The following is a 23,388-nucleotide window of genomic DNA, read 5'->3' on the forward strand; positions in this document are numbered from 1 at the left end:
AGAGCCAAAAAGAAGGGCCATCGGCGAAGAAGTTAGTCGGCTCCGCAAAGCCGGATTTATTCGGGAGCTTAAGGAAGCCGAGTGGGTGGCCAATCCAGTCATGGTACCAAAGAAGGATACAACCGCTCTTCGCATGTGTATCGACTACACAGGCCTAAACAAGCATTGCCCTAAGGATCACTTCCCTCTACCCCGAATTGATCAGATAGTTGATTCCACGGCAGGATGTGATCGTCTCTCTTTTCTTGATGCGTATTCCGGGTACAATCAGATCAAGCTCAAAAAGGAGGATCAGGAGCTGACCGCATTTATCACCCCGCACGTTGTTTTCTGTTACAACGTCATGACTTTCGGGCTGAAAAATGCAGGAGCAACTTATCAGCGATGTATGCAAGCTTGCCTTGGAGAGCAGATTGGAAGGAATATCGAGGTTTACATTAAAGATATCATGGTGAAGACAAAGCACGCTGCCACACTCATCGGCGATCTGCGGGAAACCTTCGACAACCTCGATAAATACAAAATCAAGCTAAACCCAAAGAAGTGTTTCTTTGGGGTGCCAGGAGGACAAGTGCTCGGGTACTTCATCTCAGCCAGAGGGATAGAGGCGAACCCCTTGAAAATCAAAGCTATTCTCGACATGGAGCCGCCAAAGAATCTGCATCAAGTGCAGCAATTGGCAGGACGTTTGGCAGCACTCAGCAGATTTATCGCCAAGTTAGGAGAGAAAGCTCTGCCCTTTTACAACCTGATGAAAAAGTCAGAAAAGTTCGAGTGGACCGATGAAGCGCAAGAGTCTTTCGACAACCTAAAGAGGATTCTGTCGACATCTCTAGTACTTGTGACACCGCATGAAAAAGAAACATTGCTTATGTACATAGCATTAACGGTGCAAGTTTTCAGCAGCGTTTTAGTCGTTGAACGGGAAGAAGCAGGAAAAGTCCACGGCGTGCAGAGACCGGTCTATTACCTCAGCGAAGTGCTCACACCAGCAAAACAGAGATATCCTCATCACCAGAAGCTAGCATATGCGGTGTGGAGAACAACACGTAAGCTGCGCCACTATTTCACGGAGCATCCGATTGTTGTGGTAAGTGAGGCACCGCTGAAAAACATACTCACCAACCCAGAGGCGACGGGTCGGGTGTCCCAGTGGGCCATTGAGATAGCACCTCACGACATAACTTACATCAACCGAACAGCGATAAAATCTCAAATCCTCCCAGACTTCGTGGCCGATTGGATTCAGTCGCAGACGCCAGCGGCACCCGATATGTCTGGCTCTTGGACGGTGTACTTTGACGGGTCAAACCGGAGCACAGGCGCTGGGGTAGGAGTAATATTGATATCGCCACAGGGAGGCAAGATGAAGTACATTTTGCGTATGAACTTCTCTTTACCAACAGATAATGAAGCAGAGTACGAAGCACTGCTGCACGGAATGAAGATGGCAAAAGCATGTGGAGCTACCCGTTTGGAAATCTATGGAGACTCAAACTTGGTAGTGCAACAGTCGATGAACCTGTGCGACGCGGTCAGTGACAACATGATTGCCTACCACCAGTTGTATCAAAACATGGAGGCCAAGTTCGAAGGGTGTGAGCTTAAACACATCGGCAGAGCCAGCAATGAGGAAGCCGACGCTTTGGCAAACATCGGCTCCATGTGTTCTCCTATCCTAGATGGGGTATTCTACGAGGTCATTACGCAACGATCAATAAAGGAGAAAGCGTCAGCACCTCCAAAATCTTCGGATGATGTTCCAGAAGCAGGCCCGCAGCAAAACGATCAGGGAGCTCCACCTCAATCTGCCGAACAGGTTCTCTTACTCGAACCTCTATGGACCAAACCCTTTTTGGAATACTTGATAAAACAGCAGCTACCAGAGAATCCAGTGGAAGCCAGACGAATCGTGAGACGGTCAAAGGCCTTTACTGTGGTTAACGGAGAACTGTACAAGCGTAGCATTTCCGGCATCTTCCAGAGGTGCATCGCTTTTGACGATGGGAAAGCCCTGTTACGCGAGATACACGAAGGAACCTATGGACACCATGCAAGCAGTAGAGCACTTGTGGCGAAAGCCTTCAGAGCAGGATTTTACTGGCCAACAGCAGCGTCGGATGCTCGGGACTTGGTTCGAAAGTGTGACCCCTGTCAACGCTTTGCGCCAAAACCGCACGCTCCCGCAACAGATCTTATGACGATACCCCTGGCGTGGCCCTTTGCTCAATGGGGACTCGACCAAGTTGGACCATTACCAAGATCATCGCCTGGGGGACACACGTATCTTCTCGTCGCAGTCACCAAATTCACTAAATGGATTGAGGCCGTGCCTGTTCGAAACCAGAAAGCCAAAACTGCAGTCGAATTCTTCAGAGGAATAACCTGTCGCTTCGGCATGCCTCACAGCATCGTCACGGACAATGGAACTAACTTCGACTCCAAAAAGTTTCGGAAATTCTGCGAGGATGGTGGCATCAAATTAATGTCCGCATCGGTGGCGCATCCCCAGACCAACGGCCAAGTCGAGAGGATTAACGGTCTAATAGGGGACGGCCTCAAGAAACGCCTTACAGGCGCAGCTGGAGCTTGGGTCGAAGAATTTCCTTCGGTACTCTGGAGCTCGCGTACTACACCCAATAGGTCAACTCAGTACACTCCGTTCTTCTTGGTACACGGAGCCGAAGCAGTTTTACCAGCCGACGTTCGGTTTGAAGCACCTCGAGTCACTACGTACACGGAAGCCACTTCCAACAATGCGTTGCAAGATGCTGTTGACCTCCTCGACGAAGCTCGGGACATTGCCTTGGCAAGAACAACGGTGTATCAGCAGGCGCTACGAAATTACCACAGCCGACGCGTGCGCAGTCGAAGCTTCAGCGTCGGTGACATGGTACTATAACTAAAGCAAGAGAGACCTTTGAAGCTGGAATCTACATGGGAAGGACCGTTTATCGTCACTAAAGTGATACCAGGAGGAGCCTATCGCCTTAAGAATCCAGCTTCGGGTCAAGACGTCGAAAATCCTTGGAACGTTGCACATTTGCGAGGATTCTACACATAGGATATAATCTTCTATCCTTGTTATTTGGCAGCTCTTAAGATCGATTTATATCATGAATATAATTTTTTGATCAAGTTTCCTACTTTTGTTGCTCCAGGCTTCATTATCTGAACAATGTGTTCGGGGCTCGTCTTATCGGCTCTTACTCCCATCGGGAGCGTTGGCCAGAGATAAGTCTACAGTGTCATTAATTAAATACTTCCATCGGGAGCTAAGATTAATGACACATGACAATCCATCTAAGCCTCGAGAAAATACGCGAGTGCTGCAAATGATGGACGCATTACCATAAAACAAGACTCAAGCCGGTGCACCGTGCGACGAATTTAGGCGTTTAATCCTACAAAACTTACGCATCGACTCCGCAATAAAATTGGAAATACAACGGAGTCGTCGAGTGAGCAGGCTGACTTGATCACTCAGCCCCTCTCGACAAAATAATTACCAACTGAATTAACAAATTCACCCATAAACTATCAGATGCATAGAACACGCATCAGCGTACATTTGAAATTATCTTTTGTGAAAACAAGGTCATTACATACATATATATGATTAATTCTATGGCAGGTTTTCTTGCCCCTCCAGGGCGTTCAGGTCTTTCTCGATGCCCGTTTCCATCCGAGAAACGATGATGTATGCAAGATTCCTAGCAGCATCATAGTATTGGCTCAAACTCCTATCAGTATTTGCTATGGCCTCCAAATTTAAGGACGGGTGACACGCTAAAACTGAAGCAAAATCAAGCTCAGCACCAGCCAGGAGTTTCTTCCGCACCAGCAGACGAATCCTTTCCGGAGTCTTGAATCGGGTGAACAAAGCAGACAAAGTTTCGGGTGCTTGGTCTAAAGGAAATAAGGTTCTCCAAACCATCGAGAGATGATTATGGAACTTATCGAAGTAGTAATGCACCTTCTCTGCTCGATGTTCAAACTTGGCCACGATAACGGCCTTTGGTCGATGGGACCACAGTTCATGCTTCGGGTGAGCAACATCGGTCATTGCTTCAATTTTCTCATGGATCATTCTATCTTCTTCTGAAGCGTTAGGAGCTGCGACTGTCGAAAGGCGAGGATTAATTACAAATACACTTAAGTTCAGACAAACATTGTCGTGGTATCGTCATGACATATGCCATAGGGTGGCTAATCGAGGTGGTTCCTAGTGGTCTCACGGCGGTATCCGGAAGCGGGTATGGGCACGAGCGACACGGCGACGTACCCAGGTTCGAGGCCCTCCGATGGAGGTAACACCTCTACTCCTGCTATGAGTGTATATGATGTGTAACACAGTACAGTGGTGCTCCTTGAGCTGTATCCGGCTGCACTGAGGTGGACGAAGGTCTCTCTCTCTCAGGGCAGCTCTAAGACTAGTGAATGGTAACTCATCGATCCTCCCCCGCACGAGGGGGGTAGCCCGGCTTATATAGGCACCGGTACTTTACATATAAGTCCCTAGAGTCTAGTGGCCAGCATGGGCCGGCTTCGGCTCCCGTCCCTTCCCGAGGCGCTGACGCCAGGGAGCCGTTGAGCGTAGTGGCACGTCCCATCCGCCTGCTCAGGTCAGCGGCGTGGAGGTGCTGTCGTTGTCGTCATCATGCTCTGTAGCGCGTACGGCCCGACGTACGCCATGATGGCCTGTCTGGCGCGTGGCACTGCTGCTCTACAGTGCCCCGTACTTTACGGGAGATGAGGTCAGCGTGGACCTTTGAACCCGGCTCACCTACCCGGTTCCTTCCAGTGCAAGACTCGCCAGCCTCGAGTCGGTCTGAGGTACAAACCCCAGTCGGATATGGCTTGTAGAAGCCGGCCCGGCTACGGCGTTGAAGGCCGCAGCCAGGCCGACTAGGACTTAGAGCCAGCCGGCTCCCGAGGCAGCCGGCCACGGCTCCGGCCGGCTGCTCCTCGGCCCGGCCTTTGCCGCGAGCCGGCCAACCTCAAGCCGGCCGCTCCGCGTCCATTGCCCTACCCGGGGTCTTCCCCCCGACATTAGCCCCCGAAGCTGGCAAGGTCCTGCGTTAAGAAGGACCTAGGCAGGTTTCCCTGGCTTTGTATATCTCTCGCTTGTTTCGGGCGGCTCCCGGAGGGGCCAGCTGAGAATTTTCACTCAGCCGGCTGCGCCCTCATCCGGCTCGCCCCGTCCGGCTTCCTCCAGCCGGACGCCTTTTTTGCTCCTGTTGTTTTCACTTTTTCTTAAGTGTTGAAGACGTTTCCGGCTTGTTGCCAGAATCTAGGGCCGGGTCGATTTTATCGTCCGGCTCCGGCTCGGGTGCAACGGCAACTCCGCCACCTCGAGTCCTGCGCCCGACTTGACCGTTCTGACGGCTTCGTCAGCGCGGTCGTTTCGTATGGTCACATCACTGTCCCCTTCCGGATTTTCTGCGGTCGTGGGCGAAGTGGGGCGACCGTTTCTGGTAACTGCCGGCATCGTGTGGGGCGGTTTCGGCGCAGTTAATCCCATCGTGGCCCACGATCGCCACGTGGCTGCGTAACGGGCGCGCGGGACGGCTATAAATGCCCCCCGCGCGGTACCGAGGCACCCTTCTTCTTCCTTGCGCCACTGCCTCTTCTCTCTCTCGTTCTCTCCGTTCGAGCGCTCTCGCACGCCGTCGACCTTTCTCCGGCGACCTCCTGGCGAACCTCGGTGACCTTTCGCGGCCGGAGTCCTCCGTCGTTCGGCAGCCGTCCGCACGCCAAGCCGGCGCCACGGGGCCCCGCGGCTCGACGCTGCGCTCATCGCCGCCGCGCTCTCCTCCGGTGAGGAGCGGTTCCTCTTCTCCCTTTGATCTCAATTGGTCTTCTTCCTCCTCCTCTTCGTCCATGGCCTCCGCCGCCGGGTCCCGGAGGGGCTCGCTCATGAACGACGACGACATCGAGCGGCTGGTGCGCCCTCCGCCGGATTCCTCGGGAGGTGGTCACGCGAGCGCCCGGCGAGGAGGTGGCGCCCAGCCGGAGCCCGGTGAGCGCGTCGTCTTCGGCGCGCACCTCGACCGCGGGCTAGGTCCGCCGGCTTCGGCCTTCTTCCGCCGGTTCTTGGACTTCTTCGGCCTGCAGCCCCACCATTTGCCGGCCAACGCGTGCGTCCTCCTTAGCTGCTATGTGGCTTTTATGGAGGGCTACGCCGGCTTGTGGCCAAACGTCGAATTCTGGAGCCGGCTCTTTTACCTTAAGTCGCAGATGACTGAGGGCCGCCTGAGGACCTCGCGGCTGCGCCTCCATATATCCCCGCGCCGGCTCGTTCTTCCCGAAGATACCGACCGTCGACTCGGTGAAGAACCGGCGATGACGTTCTTCTACGTGAAGAATGCCAACCCAGCCTTCGACCGGATCAACTCGCCGGAGTACGATCCGGCTCCTCCGACCACCCGGCTCAACTGGGGCCACAACGCCAAGTCGGCGGATCCGGACGCGGAGGTCAACCTCCTCTGGGATTTCTTGGGGCAGTGCGTCAATGAGGGCCGGCTGAGCGCCGAGGACCTCCTCTGCACCTACATGGAGCGCCGGGTGATCCCGCTCCAGCTCCGTGTCCACAAGATCGGGCTTATGTCCGGCCGGCTGGATCCGACCCGGACGTCGAGGATAGCGCTCACCAAGGCCCAAGTCGCTCGCCAGGTGAATAACATCACCAAGGCCAACATGCCGGAAGACTGGGCGTGGGGGCTGCCGCCTTACGACCGGGCCGCGCCGCCTGAGCGGGTAAGTTGTATTTTTAGCTTGTGCCTTTCGGCTTGCGGCTGCGTGGCTCGCTTTTACTCATCTCGTTCTTGTTTTCTAGATCTTCCCCCGCCAAGAGACCGAAGACGGCGACTTGGCGCACAAGATCTGGACGGCGGATCTAGTGGATCCGGCTGACCAAGCCGACGACCAGGCCGGCGACCAAGCCGGTGATGACGACTTGCTGGCGGTGCCCGACCAGGGCGGCCAAGGGGAGCACAACCCGCCGCCTTCGCCGGAGCAGTTGGAGGAGGAGGAGGCGGAGCCGGCCACGTCCACCACGGGGCCGGGACCGATCCGGGCGGTGCCTTTGCGCACGAGGCCACCTGCCGCCTCGGCGACTTCCGCGCCGAAGAAGAAGCGGGCCGCCGGCGGGAGCACGGCTAAGCTGGAGAGCCGGGCCAAGAGACAGCGCCAAGGGCCCAAGAAGGTCCCGGAGATGGCCGGGTGAGTCCTTTTCGCTTTCTTTATCGTTTGATTCTTTTTCTTTCCTTACTTTGCACTTATCTTCCTTTGTTTGTTCGGCTAGGGCCGCCATCAAGTTCACCCAGGGCGGCAGCTCTGGGCCGGCTGCGCGTGTTGCGCCGCCGTTCCGCCGGCAGAGGGAGCCGACGCCGCCGCCTTCGACACGTGCACGCACGCCGCCTCGTTGTCGTTGTGCCGCCCGTGGCTACGCCGCTCGCGGCTCGCCGCCCCGCGGGGGCGTCTTCTTCTGCTGTGCCTCCTTCAGCGCGGGCCGTGGCGCCCAAGGCGAGTCGGCCTGCGAGGCCCACCCTTGGCGACCCGTTTCCGCACCGCGCGCCGCTGCCGGGGCCGGCTGCCGGAGCCGGCCAAGGTGTGCCACCGGCGGCAGAGCCGGAGCCGGCGGAGCTGCGCCGCCTGAGGAGCCGGAGGTGGTTCCCACCGGGCCAGCCGTGCCGCCTCCGGCTTCGGAGCCGCAGCGGGAGGAGCCGGCGCGTGCTGAGGACGCCGACTCCCGGGCGTTGGTGAGATCGAAGGGCCCGGCGGTGCCGCAGCAGGATCTGCACGTGGCCAAGGGCGCCCGGCTGGCGGCCGTGCCATCCGCCTCGGATTCCAGCTTCGGTTCGGCTGGCACCATGGAGAGGGCCTGGCACCGAGGCGGACTCAGCGAGATATACAACCGGGAGGGGCAGCCCCGGCACGGCGCCCCTGAAGATGCTTTTCTCTGGCTACCGCGCCAGCATTAAGACCAAGGCCTCCGAGGCTCTGGCCCAGCTGAAGACGCTGGAAGAGGCTGACAAGGTAAGCGGCTCTTATCTTATCTTCTGCGATTTTACTGTTATCCTGGTAGCCCTCCGAGGCATGGGCCGGCTGCTCGGAGCCGGCCCAGGTTTCGCCTAAACGGTTGACTCTTTTTCAGGCGGTTGAGGAGCGCCGCACCGTCTTGTACAACCAGGTGGTAACCAGCTACCATAAGGCCAAGGTTGAGCGGGCCGCCTTGGCTCGCGAGCTGGAAGCCGTCAAGGGTAAGCTCCTGTTTCTTTTGGCTCAATGTCTTTTTCTTTTTGTCTTTGTTGGCTGACATCTCTTTCCGGCTGCCTCACAGGCTCGAGGCCGCCGGGGTCCCGCAGCTGGAGAAGGACCTTCGGGTTGCTCGCGCTCGGTGCGCCGAGAGCGAGGAGGCAGGCCGCGCGCCGCCGCCGCCAAGCTCAGGGTGGCCGATGGGGAGTTGACGCGGCTGCGCGCGCTGGAGAAGAACCATCTCGCCGAGCTCACCTCCCTTAGGACAGCAGAGAAGGAGAAGGTGGAGGATCTGAGCCGGCGGCTGGCCGAGGTGGAGAAGCAGCGGCTTGCGCTTCAGCAGGAAGTTACCGCCAAGTCCACGGAGCTGTCGGCCACTGCCAAGCACTGGACGGACCTGATTGGCGCGATCGAAGTCGGTTTTTCGGGTGAGTTTATGTTTCCTTCCCCTTTGCCGGCTTTCGGCTGTCGGCTGCCAGCTTCCGCTGGTAACCGGCTGCAGAAATTTATCTTTTTTCGCTATCTCCATCTTCGGGCTGGGGGCAATCGGCTCGTGCCGGCTGCCGCCAGTCTTTTTCTTGTCCTTCGAAATCTCCATCTTCGGGCTGGGGGCAGTCGGCTCGTGCCGGCTACCGCCAGTCGTACTTTAGAGCTTCGGAATCTCCATCTTCGGGCTGGGGGCAGTCGGCTCGTGCCGGCTGCCGCCAGTCCTACTTTAGGACTTCGAAAATTTGCGTTTTTCAGCTTATTTCGGCTTTTATGACCTCTGACGTGTTTCCTTCTTGCAGCGGCCTTCCCGGAGACGCAGGATACCGCTTTGGCGGCTGTTGGCGATGCGCGCGCGGCTAGGGGGCGGGCGACTGGCGAGGGCAGCTCAGCGAGCTTTACCATGGAGGACCATCTGTCGTCCACCGGCTGCCCGCGTCGAGCCCATCACCAAGTATGGCTGGGAGCTCCGAAGGCGGTTGAGGAGCTGGTGCCGATGCTGTGGCCTGGCGAGGAGGCGCCGCAAGACATCTCCAGCCTCACCTCTTTGATCGAGCAGGGCGCCGGACAGCTTCATCGACTGGAAGGGGTCTGCCACGCGCGCTGGCGCCGACATGGCGCTGTCCTTTGTCCTCTCTTGGTACAACGAGGTGGACTTGGGGGCAGCTCGAGTATCGGCGAGCCGGCGTAGAAGAGGAGCTCTCGGCCGAACAGAAGGCCGCCCGGCTTGCCCGAGCCAGTGCCATCGCCGACTTCGTCGACAAGCGCGTCTTCATCGCAGATCCGAACTCTCACTCTGATGAGGAGGAGGAGCTTGAAGACGAGGAGATCGAGATGGAATCTCCGCCTCCTGCTAATGATCCGGCTGGTCCTCCTCCAGCCGGTGCTTAGGCTTTCCTGTTTATGTAATTTGCTTTTGCCAAGACAATTTGTTAAATCCCCGAGATGCCGGGTGCATATGTAATGACAATATTATCGCCTTTTTATTATGATGCACTTTAGTGTGTTTGTTAATCATTTGTGTGCCGGCTTGCTTTCTTCCGACTTGTTCGCTTTTTCCCATCCGCCCTACTCTTTGGCTGTGCCCTTGCCGGTCGTACGTCCGACTTGCGGTCCGTCGCCGGATCAAGAGCGTGCCGCTGGGTGAGGCCGATAGTATTTCGAGCCGAACGAGTCGATTTCGGCAGATCCGACACTTTTATGAAAGGTTGCAAGTCAACTCGCTTTTACTCTTTCCTTAGTCGTTTTTCGCGTGTTTGTTCCCTAGGCCTTACTCCCGCCAGCCGGACAGCCGGGTTGCGGTCTGTAGCTGGTCGGAAGCCGGCTGTCGAAAATCAGATCACGTTACTAAGCCGTCGCGTGAAAGGGTTCAAGCCAATTGGCGAAACGAAGTAGAGTGCGCGAAAAACTTGTCGGAAACGGCGCTCTTGGCGCATGCTTTTTCATAGCTTACAAAAGGGATACAAGGGATACATACATTCCTGCTCTCAAGTGTAAAATGGTCGAAGCAACCTGACATTCCAGGGACGTTTTGTCTCCTCGTCAGTTTTGCTCGCCTTGTTCTTTTTGGCCTCTTGGGCATCTATGAGATAGTAGGAATCATTGCCTACTGCCTTGCTCACGATGAAGGGACCCTCCCATGGGGATGCTAGTTTATGCTGTCCGGCTGTCCGCTGGATCAGCCGGAGCACCAGGTCTCCTTCTCGGAATGCTAAGGACTTGACCTTCCGACTGTGATAGCGACGGAGGCTTTGCTTGTATACGGTGGGACCTGGATTCGGCCATCGGCCGGACCTCTTCAACCAGGTCGACTCCATCTTCGCGAGCTTCTTTGGCTTCGGCTTACTGTATACCTTGATCCTTGGCGCGTCGTGCTCGATGTCGGTCGGCGAGGACGGCTTCGGCCCCGTATACGAGGAAGAAGGGCGTGAAGCCGACCGAGCGGTTTGGCGTTGTGCGCGAGCTCCACGGCACGCCGGGCAGCTCTTCAATCCGAGACAGCCGGCGAGCGCTCAAGCGGCTCTACCGGCCGGGGCCGGATGCCGGCTAGGATCAAGCCATTTGCCTTCTCCACTTGGCCGTTGGTCTCCGGGTGTGCTACGGATGATAGGTCCATTCGGATCCCCATCTCCCCACAGTAGCGCTTGAAAATGCCCTCGGCGAAGTTGCTGCCGTTGTCGGTGATGATGCTATGCGGGTAGCCGTATCTCGCGATTATCTCCTTGAGGAATGTGACGGCTGTGGAGCCATCCAGCTTCTTGATCGGCTTGGCCTCGATCCACTTAGTGAATTTATCAATCATCACCAAGAGATGCGTCATGCCGCCTCGGGCTGTCTTGAATGGGCCCACCATGTCCAAGCCCCATACGGCAAACGGCCGAGTAATGGGGATGGTTTTAAGGCGGAAGCCGGCGTTTGCCTTTGCTTTGCGAAGCGCCGGCAACCGTTGCACTTCTTCACCAAGTCTTCCGCGTCTCCGAGCGCAGTCGGCCGCAAAAACCGTGCCTGGAAGGCTTTGGCCACTATGGCTCGGAGGAGGCGTGATGGCCGCACTCTCCCTGGTGGATTTCCGTAGGAGTTCAATCCCTTCAGCCGGCTCGACGCACCGTCGGAACACCCCACTTACGCTGCGTTTGTACAGCTCGTGGTTGATGATTGTATAGGCCTTGGCCCTTCTCTCAATCTGCCTAGCTTGAACCCCTGTCTTTGGGCAGCACACCATCGGTGAGGTAGGAGAGGAATTCTTGTGCCCATGATGGTACGCATTTTATTTCAAACACGCTAACCACCAAGGCCTCCATCTTCGGAGCTTCCGGTTTCGACTCGCGTGGTCGCCGGGTTCGGCTGTGAAGCCGGCGGGTTTGGCTGATAAGCCCCCGAGTTTGGCTGAGAAGCCCCCGCGTTGGACCGATAAGCCCCGGGTTCGGCCGAGAAGCCGGCGGGTTTGGCTGATAAGCTCCCGACTTGGGCAATGAAGCCCCCGGGTTCGGCTGAGAAGCCCCCGGGTCAGCCGGCACGAATATGGAATCCGAGTCCGGTGACGGTATGATGGACGGCTTCTTGAGAGTCGCCAGGGCAACGCCCGGCGGAATGGCTTGCCGGGTCGAGCCAATCTTGGATAGGGCATCTCGCCGCCTCATTGTTTGCTCGTGGCACATGGTGGAATTCACAGCCGTCGAAGAAGCCGGATAGCTGCTGGACGTGGAAGCGGTATGAGGCCATGTTGGCGTCCTTCGCGTCCCAGTCGCCCGATGCTTGCTGTATAACCAAGTCGGAGTCGCCGAAGCAGAGGATGCGACGCACGCCAATCTCCTTGGCCAGCTTCAGCCCGTGGATGAGCGCTTCATACTCCGCCACATTGTTGGATGCGGCGAAGTGGATCTGCAGGACATAGTCCAGCCGATCTCCCTTGGGGGACGTGATGACGATGCCGGCTCCCAAGCCGTTTCGCATCTTCGAGCCGTCAAAGTGCAGCTTCCAGTGCGTGGAGTCGAGGCACGGGCGGCGGTATTGCATCTCGGCCCGGTCGACGAAGAAGTCCGCGAGGATCTGCGACTTGATGGCTGTACGTGGCTCGTAGAGGATGGTGTGGGCGGCTAGCTCCAGGGCCCACTTGGCAACCCGGCCGTTGGCATCCTTGCTGCCGATGATTTCCGCCAAGGGCGCTGTGGCCACCACTCTAATGGGGTGCTCTTGGAAGTAGTGCTTGAGCTTCTTGGCCGCCATGTACACGCCGTAGGTGACCTTCTGGTAGTGGGGGTAGTTCTGCTTCGACTGGGACAGCACCTCGCTGAGATAGTAAACCGGGCGCTGAACCAGCTGCTCCCTGTTGGCTGCTTCTTTGCGCTCCACCACCAGGACAACGCTAACCACTCGGTTGGTGGCTGCGATGTACAACGAGCATCGGCTCCATTGAACCTCGGCGTTGCAAGGATTGGCGCGGTTGAGAGCACGCGCTTTAAGTCACGAAAGGCTTCATCCGCCTGCGGTGACCGAGACAAATTTGTCCGACTTCCTCATCAAGCGATACAGGGCAGGTGCCTTCTCCCCCGGCCGGCCGACGAAGCGGCTCAAGGAGGCCGGGCATCCGGTGAACTTCTCGGACGTCCTTGAGGCACCTGCGGCAGCTCCATCTTCTCAATGGCACCGATCTTCTCCGGGTTGGCTTCGATTCCTCGGCGAGAGACGAGGTAGCCCAGGAGTTGGCCGGCTGGCACGCCGAACGTGCATTTGGCCGGGTTGAGCTTCATCCGGAATCTTCGCAGATTGGTGAAGGTTTCTCTCAAGTCATCAAGGAGGGTAGGCATCTCCTTGGTTTTTACAACGACATCATCCACGTATGCGTGAACATTTCTGCCGATTTGATCCTGCAAACACTTTTGCATGCACCTTTGGTAAGTGGCGCCTGCATTTTTCAAGCCGAATGGCATAGTCGTGTAGCAGTAAGCCCCATACGGGGTAATGAACGAAGTCTTTATTTGATCAGCCGGATTCAAAGGAATGCTGGTGGTAGCCCGAGTAGGCATCTAGAAAAGACAACGAGTTCACGGCCGGCAGTCGAGTCTATAACTTGATCTATGCGCGGCGAGGGGAAGGGGTCCTTTGGGCACGCCTTGTTGAGGCTGGTGTAGTCGATACACATGCGCCGGAGCCGTTCTTCTTCAAAACCAGGACCGGGTTCGCCAACCGGTCCGGGTGCGGTACTTCCATGATGAAGCCGGCAGCTAGGAGCCGGGCAATTTCTTCACCGATGGCCTTCCTTCGTTCTTCGGCGAAGCGCCTGAGAGGCTGCTTCACCGGCTTGGCTTCAGGCCGGACGTGGAGGTGGTGCTCAGCCAACTCCCTCGGCACACCCGGCATGTCTCTTGGAGACCATGCGAAGATGTCCCGATTCTCACGGAGGAAGCTGGTGAGCTCGCTTTCCTATTTCTTGCTCAAGCCGGCACCGATGGTGACGTACTTGTCCGGCTCGGGCCGGGTCGAGCGAGGATCTTCTTGGTGTTGTCGGCCGGCTGGAAGTGAGTCGTTCCGGCCGGGTTGCCCACAGCCGGCATGTCCGCTGCGCGGCCTTAGCCAAGGCAACGGCGTCGTGGATGAGCTGCTTCTCGGTGGCGATGACCGGCGTGCGGGCCATCTTGGAGCTCTGCGTGGCGCAGGTCCATGGAGCGGCGGTAGTCGCCGGCTACGGTGATGACCCCCTTAGGGCCAGGCATCTTCATCTTCACGTACCCATAGTGGGGCACCGCCATGAACTTGGTCAGGGCAGGCCTGCCCAGGAGCGCGTGGTAGGGACTCACGAGGTCCACCACCTCGAACTCGATGTTCTCCGTGCGGAAGTTGTCCGGCTTGCCGAACATGACCTCCCGAGTGATCCGGCCGATCGGCCGGCAGCGAGTGGCCTGGCACGATGCCATGGAAGACGGTGGGGGTGGAGCGCAACTCGGCCTCCTGGATGCCCAACTTGCGGGCGGTGTCGCGGTAGAGGATGTTGATGCTTGCTGCCCCCGTCGATGAGGACGCGCAGAAGCGCACGCTGCGCCGGGTTGTGCCGATGGTGGGGTCGAGGACCATGGCGTAGCTGCCCGGCTTTGGTAGGACAGCCGGCGTGTCGCGGCGATCAAAAGTGATGGCCTGCTCGACCGGTTCAGGTGCGGGGGACCGGCGGCATGACCGCGTTGACTTCGAGGGAACGGCGCCGCTGGCTCGTCTTGTCCTCGGGCTCGGAGGTGAAGATGATGTAGGTGGCATCCTCGGCCAGGTACCGGCCGCCATGGTGCACTTGGTTAGCCTCGTGGTGCTCGAGGTTGTTGGCTTCTGCGCCGGCTTGGTCACCCGGCCCGCCGGCTGGTGGAGGTGGGGGTGGAGGCGGAAGGGGTTCGCCGCTCGTCAGCCGCTTCATGAAGTGGCAGTCGCGGGTGGAGTGGTTGGAGGGGTTCTTGCCGCTGTGGTACTTGCACGGCGAGTCGAGCATCTGCTCGAAGGTGTACTTCGGCTTCCAGGGCCGGTCCGTGCGCTTCGGCGCCGACTTGCGCCAGCCCGCGTGGTCCGACACCGCTGCCACGTGGGCGGAGCCGTATCAGCGATCCGGCAGGTCGTTGTGCCTCTTGCCGCGGTAGTGTCCCGCCGGCTGCCATGGTGGCCGCCCTCGGCCGGCTTGTTGTTGTTGTCCCTCTGGATGGAGCCGGCGAAATCTCGGCCGGCGTGCTGCTGGGTTCCTTCAGCCGGCGCATACTTATCTCGCGATGGCCATCAAGGCAGCCATCGTCTTGGGTTCACCTGCGGCGCAGCTTGTGCCACAGCATGGTGTTCTGCCGGCAGCCGGCCATGAAGAAGCCGACTGCACGGATCTCGTGCACTCCCTCGCAGGAGTTGCGCATCTCGCACCCGGCCGCGTCAGGTATGCACGGTCCGTCTCGTCTGCGCCCTGCTTGCACATCTCGAGCTGTTGGGGGCGACCCGGCCGGCGGTAGGTGCCGGTGAAGTTGCTGATGAAAGCCGCCTCGAAGTCGAGCCAGCCGTTGATGCTGCCGGCTGGCAGGTTGTTGAGCCAGGTGCGGGCGGAGCCGAGCAGCATGAGGGGAGTAGCGCACGGCCCAGCGCTTGTTGCCCTTGGCGATGCCGACTGCGGTGGAGTAGTCCTGCAGCCAGTCCTCCGGCTTCGCCGTGCCGTCGTACTTGGGCGTGTCGCGGGGGAGCTGGAAGCCGTCTATCATGGGCTCGTTGATGATCCGCGGCCCGAAGCACTTGGGGCCGGCTGGCCCTTCTTCCTCCGCGATGCGGGATTCGACCAGCCGGTCGAGGCGATCTCTGGCGTCTAACGGCTCGATGCGCGGGCCCAGCCGGGAGCGGGCCGGCTGGCGCTGGCCGCTGGCCTCTGGAGCCGAGCGATGCTTGATGGTGGATGGCCTCTCGTACTCGTATTCTTCGTCGTCGTGCCGGCTTGATGGTGGCCGGCTGCGGCCGCCGCCACTGGGCGGCCGGCTTGTGCGGCTGGAACTTGCGTGGGTGTTCCGGCTGTCGGCCCGCCGGCTTGGTGTGGGGGAGGTGGACTCGGCCGTGTCCCTCGGACCGTCTCGGTCCTTGCCTGCAGCGCCATGAGCGTGAGAAGCTCTGGGGGCATGGGCGTACCTGGGGTCCTTGGTCAGGCGGTTGGCCGCCTTCAGCAGCTCAGTCACCCGCTCAGTTTGGCGGCGTAACTCTGCGCCTTCGAGGCCGCGCAGCTCCTCCGCGGCAGCTTCAGCCGCGAGCATGTTCTTGTCGGGGGTGTTGTAGATGGGCAGCTCCGTAGACGGAGCCGGCGATGCTGCGCCGTCCCGGGCGATCTCTGCGCCCGAGCCGCCTCCTCGCGGCGGATCTGGCCGGCTCGGCTTGGATTGTCGCCGGCGGGCGTGAGGGCCGTGGGCGCGGTTGAACTCGCGCGCGGGAGATCTCCCACTCGGCGCTTTGCGGCAGCCAGCTCTTCGTTTGCTTGAGGAGGAGCTGGCGGTGCTCCTCCGAGTCCTTCTCGATGGTGGTGGGGTCGGCACCAGGCGTGAGCGGAGTGCTCAGCTTGGCCCGGACTTCGTCCAGCCGGGATGGTGGTGGCGGCGCCTTTGCGCCCGAGGCGGATGCGCCGGTCTCCTTGTTGCGCTCCAACTCAGGACCGCGGACGCGCGTCGACTTGCCTCCGGCGTCGTCGCCGGTGGCCATGACCTCCTGCATGATGCAAGGGCCGGTGGTGGTGAGGCTGGCGCCGGCTCCAGGGGGAGGGCTTGCACAGCGCACGATCTCGCGCGGGTAGCGCGGTGGTGCGACGGTGGCGACGTAGACGTCGAAGCCGCCGGAGGCGATGATGCTGCCGCCGGCAGGGAATGGCCGGTCGGCGAAGCAGCCAGCGTTGTCGGCTGACGCAGTCGAGGGAGCCGAATCTCCAGACCAAGCCTGAAGCGACCCTCTCGCCGGTGGTGGTGGTGAGGCCCGTCCGGATGGAGACACCGGCCGCGGACGCTGAAGGCCCCACGGTGGGCGCCAAATGTCGTGGTATCGTCATGACATATGCCATAGGGTGGCTAATCGAGGTGGTTCCTAGTGGTCTCACGGCGGTATCCGGAAGCGGGTATGGGCACGAGCGACACGGCGACGTACCCGAGGTTCGAGGCCCTCCGATGGAGGTAACACCTCTACTCCTGCTATGAGTGTATATGATGTGTAACACGAGTACGGTGGTGCTCCTTGAGCTGTATCCGGCTGCACGCGAGGTGGACGAAGGTCTCTCTCTCAGGGCAGCTCTAAGACTAGTGAATGGTAACTGATCGATCCTCCCCCGCACGAGGGGGGTAGCCCGGCTTATATAGGCACCGGTACTTTACATATAAGTCCCTAGAGTCTAGTGGCCAGCATGGGCCGGCTTCGGCTCCCGTCCCTTCCCGAGGCGCTGACGCCGGGGAGCCGTTGAGCGTAGTGGCACGTCCCATCCGCCTGCTCGGGTCGGCGGCGTGGAGGTCGCTGTCGTTGTCGTCATCATGCTGCTGCAGCGCGTACGGCCCGACGTACGCCATGATGGCCTGTCCGGCGCGTGGCACCTTGCTGCTCTACGGTGCCCCGTACTTTACGGGAGATGAGGTCGGCGTGGACCTTTGAACCCGGCTCACCTACCCGGTTCCTTCCGGTGCATGACTCGCCAGCCTCGAGTCGGTCCGAGGTACAAACCCCGGTCGGATATGGCTTGTGGAAGCCGGCCCGGCCTACGGCGTTGAAGGCCGCAGCCAGGCCGACTAAGACTTAGAGCCAGCCGGCTCCCGAGGCAGCCGGCCACGGCTCCAGCCGGCTGCTCCTCAGCCGGCCTTTGCCGCGAGCCGGCAAACCTCAAGCCGGCCGCTCTGCGTCCATTGCCCTACCCGGGGTCTTCCCCCCGACAAACATCAACGGATGGATGGGCACTTACAGCTCAGGCTCTCAGTAGCAACACGGAGACGATCCAGAGCATGTTGTTCAACTGTGGTTGCAATCTCACCCTTTGTCTTTATCAATGCTGCCATCGCATGAAGATTGGTTATGTCCTTATTCAGTTGGGATATTTGATCGCGTAAACGACGAACAAGGTCGGACTCGTCACTAGCCGAAGGATTCAAAGACGGTTCAGCATAAGAAGAAGGCGAAGGAATCTGCAGCATAAGTCGTAGTTCGAAACAACATTAGTAAATACTCCCATCGGGAGCATTGAAGCATGAATATATTACAGTCAAATGGAGCTGTCGATGCTGACAACAAAGCTAAAAGTAAAGCAGGGCTAAGCTAAAATTGTATCGGGCCTTAAGTTACAACAAGAAATTATTTAAGGAGCGACTGATGATGATCCTGGAGCGGCTTCGGGTGCAGTCTTGGTCTTCGCCTCGTCAACAAGCTTGAGAAGTTGATTGGCGCATGTTACTGCTGATTGTTTAAAAGTCTCAAGGTTGATCAGACGACCATTATCATCTACAGGCAATGCTTCAGAAAATCTTTCTAGCTCGGAACCCAGCCCATGACCCATCAACAGCTGGAAAGTAAGTACCGCCCCAAATAAACGGGAACGACGCTTGAGTACCTCCACAGGTTCAGAAGGGTCGATGAGGAAGCTCTCTGCCATCTCGCTAAGTGTCTTGACCTGCTTCATCTTTGGGAAAATCATCGAGTACATCCTCGACAGTGCTCCCTTAGTCTTTTGCAGAAGGCCAAGAACTTGGACATTAGATTCAACAGCATTAGATTCAACAACATTATTCAACAGAAGGGTCGACAAGGCATCTGACATAGAGTCCTGATACGTCTCAAACGTATCTATAATTTCTTATGTTCCATGCTACTTTTATTACAATACTTGAGTGTTTTACACATACTTTACAGCATTATTTTACATTTTCCGGCACTAACCTATTAACAAGATGCCGAAGTGCCAGTTGCTGTTTTTCTGCTATTTTTGGTTTCAGAAATCCTAGTAAGGAAATATTCTCGGAATTGGACGAAATCAACGCCTAGGGTCCTATTTTTGCACGAAGCTTCCAGAAGTCCGAAGAGGAGACGAAGTGGGGCCACGAGGTGGCCACACACCAGGGCGGCGCGGCCCAGGCCCTGGCCGCGCGGCCCTAGTGTGTGGGCCCCCCGTGACGCCCTTTGACCTACCCTTCCGCCTACTTAAAGCCTCCGTCGCGAAACCCCCTGTACCGAGAGCCACGATACGGAAAACATTACTGAGAGGCCGCCGCCGCGAATCCCATCTCGGGGGATTCAGGAGATCGCCTCCGGCACCCTGCCGGAGAGGGTAATCATCACCGGAGGGGCTCTACATCATCATGCCCGCCTCCGGATTGATGCGTGAGTAGTTCATCCTTGGACTATGGGTCCATAGCAGTAGCTAGATGGTTGTCTTCTCCGCTTGTGCTTTCATTGTTATAGATCTTGTGAGCTGCCTAACATGATCAAGATCATCTATTTGTAATGCTACATGTTGTGTTTGGTGAGATCCGATGAATAGAGAATACTATGTTAAGTTGATTATCAATCTATCATATATGTGTTGTTTATGTTCTTGCATGCTCTCCGTTGCTAGTAGAGGCTCCGGCCAAGTTGATACTTGTAACTCCAAGAGGGAGTAATTATGCTCGATAGTGGGTTCATGCCTCCATTAAATGCGGGACGAGTGACGGAAAGTTCTAAGGTTGTGGATGTGCTTGTTGCTACTAGGGATAAAACATTGATGCTTTGTCTAAGGATATTTGTGTTGATTACATTACGCACCATACTTAATGCAATTATCTGTTGTTCGCAACTTAATACCGTAAGGGGTTCGGATGATAACCTCGAAGGTGGATTATTTAGGCATAGATGCATGCCTGGATAGCGGTCTATGTACTTTGTCGTAATGCCCTGATTAAATCACATAGTAATCATCGTTGATATGTATTGAATCTTTATTTGTCAATTGCTCACCTGTAATTTATTCACCCAGCATGCTAGTTATCTTATTGGAGAGACACCACTAGTGAACTGTGGACCCCGGTCCATTCTTTTACATCTGAATACATTCTATCGCTTTTATCGTTCTTTGCAAACAAACACCATCTTCCATTCGATACGTTTAATCCTTTGTTTTCAGCAAGCCGGTGAGATTGACAACCTCAGCTATTACGTTGGGACAAAGTACTTTGATTGTGTTGTGCAGGTTCCAAGTTGGCGCCGGTTTCATCGGTGTTGCGCCGCACTACACTCCTCCACCAACAACTTTCACGTGCTTCTTGGCTCCTCACTGGTTCGATAACCTTGGTTTCATACCGAGGGAAACTTGCTTACGTACGCATCATACCTTCCACTTGGGGTTCCCAACGGACGTGTGCATCTACGCGTATCAAGCTAAATTTCTGGCGCCGTTGCCGGGGAGATCAAGACACGCTGCAAGGGGAGTCTCCACTTCCAATCTCTTTACTTTGTTTTTGTCTTGCTTTATTTTATTTACTACTTTGTTTTCTGCACTTAAAAAAAACACAAAAAAATTAGTTGCTAGTTTTACTTTATTTATTGTCTTGTTCTCCATATCAAAAACACAAAAAAATTAGTTACTTGTCTTTACTTTATTTGCCTAGTTTACTTTTGATATCATGTCTAGCTCCGTACTTGTTACTTCTTCACCTGAAGAATTAGTCTTTACTTTTAAACAAGGGGATGAGGAGAGTTCTAAAGATGCTTGGTCTAGAATTTTTGATGCTTATCGTAAAACTGAACCTCAAATGACTCTAAGTTTGCTCCTTAGTAATTTTTATTTTGGGCTTATGATTCGCTATAGATATGCCTTAGATGCTATAGTGGGAGGAGATTTCCTTCATTGCAACGGTGATCAAGCTTTTAATGCCATAAAAAATTTGGTTGCATCACATAGTTCGGCTAATAACTTTGATTCAGCTCTTATTAGCATTTATAATAGATTAAACACTCTTGAGACAAATGCATATTACTTGAAGGAAAGTTGTGGTTATGTTCGAAACCGTCTTGATGAAGTTTTAGTGAACTCTGAACCCTCAATGTGGAAACCTACTATTAAAGTTATTATTGGTGGTGAAACTTTTCATGCCCGTTGTGATATTATGTCTGAATTTTGTCTTATGCCTAAGAGTATTTATGAATCTTTGACACTTTGGGGGCTTGTTGAAGGGGGAGAAGGAATAACTCTTATTGATAACTCCGTTATAATACCTAAGGGAATAGCCGAGAGCATGCATACAACCATTCTTGGAAGAATGGTATCCACTGATTATCTTGTTATTGAATGTGTAGGAACTGGACAAATCACACTTGGAAGATCCCTGCTGAAACTATTGGGAGCAATCATAAATGCAGGAGAAGGCACCCTAAAAATCCCACTAGGAGGCCGACATGTATTCCCTAAACCAAAGAATAATAAAAAGAACAAGAAGGGTAAGTGTAAGGCCCGAGGTAATGTGAATGCTCCATCTCTTGATGTTACTTGATTTGCACTTTCTGCGCCTAGCTGAAAGGCGTTAAAGAAAAGCACTTCTTGGGAGATAACCCATGTGTTTATTTTACTATAGAAATTTTTGTTTTGTTGAGTCTTGGAAGTTGTTTACTACTATAGCAACCTCTCCTTATCATGTTTTTGTGCCAAGTAAAGTTTCTATGTTAAAGTTGATGTTATATTTAGGATCGCTGCGCAGAAACAGCAATTCTGTCTGTCACGAATTCTGGCATAAGTCTCTGTAAAAAATTCGAAAAAATCTGCAAAATTACGAGCGTGATCCTCAGATATGTACGCAACTTTCATTAGTTTTGAGTTTTTCCATTTGAGCAAATTAAGTGCCCAGTCCAGATGCATCTTTACGGACTGTTCTGTTTTTGACAGATTCTGTCTTTTATTTCGCATTGCCGCTTTTGCTATGTTGAATGAGTTTCTTTGTTCCATTAATTTTCAGAAGCTTTGTGCAATGTCCAGAAGTGTTAAGAATGATTGTGTCACCTCTGAATATATGAATTTGTGGTTATGCACTAACCCTCTCATGAGTTTGCTTGAAGTTTGTGTGAAGGAAGTTTTCAAGGGTCAAGAGAAGAGGATGATATACTATGATCAAGAAGAGTGAAAGGTATAAGCTTGGGGATGCCCCGGTGGTTCATCCCTGCATATTTTAAGAAGACTCAAGCATCTAAGCTTGGGGATGCCCAAGGCATCCCCTTCTTCATCGACAACATTATCGGGTCACTTCTAGTGAAACTATATTTTTATTCCGTCACATCCTTATGTTCTTTACTTGGAGCGTCAGTTTGTTTTTGTTTGAATAAAGTTGGATCTCGCCATTCTTATATTGGAGATATTACGCTCCGCTTTTTCTTATGAAACACTTGTGTTCTTAATTGTGCTTTAATGTTCATGGCGAAAGCTAATTGCTTCGTTAGATTGCTATTTGGTTGGAATTGGAAAGTGCTGCATATGGTTTGATAATTTGGCAATTGTTTGAGCTCACATAGATCATGTTTAAGCTCTTGCATCATGTAGTTTAATCTATTAATGAAGAACTACTGTAGAGCTTGTTTAATTTGGTTTGCATGATTGTTCTCTCTAAGTCTAGATATTTTCAGGTAAAGTGTTTGAACAACAAGGAAGACACTGTAGAGCCTTATAATACTTGCAATATGTTCTTGTGTGATTTTTGCTGTACCTGTTCATACTTGTGTTTGCTTCAAATAACCTTGCTAGCCCAAACCTTGTACTGAGAGGAAATGCTTCTCGTGCATCCAAACACCTTGAGCCAAACTCCATGCCATTTGTGTCCACCATATCTACCTACTATGTGGTATTTCCTGCCATTCCAAAGTAAATTACTTGAGTGCTACCTTTAAATTTCATTCCTCTACCTTTACAATATATAGCTCATGGGACAAATAGCTTAAAAACTATTGTGGTGATGAATATGTAGTTATGTGTCTTAATTCTTATAAGTTGCTTGTTGAGCGGTAACCATGCTTTCTGAGGACGCCATCAACTTTATCTTTGTTGGATATCATGTGAGATGCTATGCATGTTCGTCTTGTCCGAAGTAAGTGGACTTCATGATCAAATGGTTTGAGTATGCATATGTTAGAGAAGAACATTGGGCCGCTAACTAAAGCCATGTATCATGGTGGAAGTTTCAGTTTGGACATACAACCTCAATCTCTTATGAGAATATTAAATGTTGTTGAATGCGTAAGCATTAAAAAGAGGAGTCCATTATCTGTTGTCTATGTTGTCCCGGTATGGATGTCTAAGTTGAAAATAATCAAAAGCGAGAAATCCAATGCGTGCTTTCTCCTTAGACACTTGTACAGAGCGGCATAGAGGTACCCCTTTGTGACACTTGGTTGAAGCATATGTTATGCGATGAGAATCCGTGTTTCCGAGCTAAGTAGGACAAGGTGCGAGCACTATTGGTACTCTATGCATGAGACATGCAACTTGTAGGAAGTATTATGCATAGCACATATGAATTATTACTACCGTTGACAAAATTGTTTCTATGTTTTCAAAACAAAAAGCTCTAGCACAAAAATAGTAATCAATGCTTCCTCTGCGAAGGGCCAATCTTTTACTTTATTGTTGAGTCAGTTTACCCATTCCTTTCTATCTTAGAAGCAAACACTTGT

Source organism: Lolium rigidum, chromosome 3 (genome assembly GCF_022539505.1).
Source record: "Lolium rigidum isolate FL_2022 chromosome 3, APGP_CSIRO_Lrig_0.1, whole genome shotgun sequence".
NCBI lineage: Eukaryota > Viridiplantae > Streptophyta > Magnoliopsida > Poales > Poaceae > Lolium > Lolium rigidum.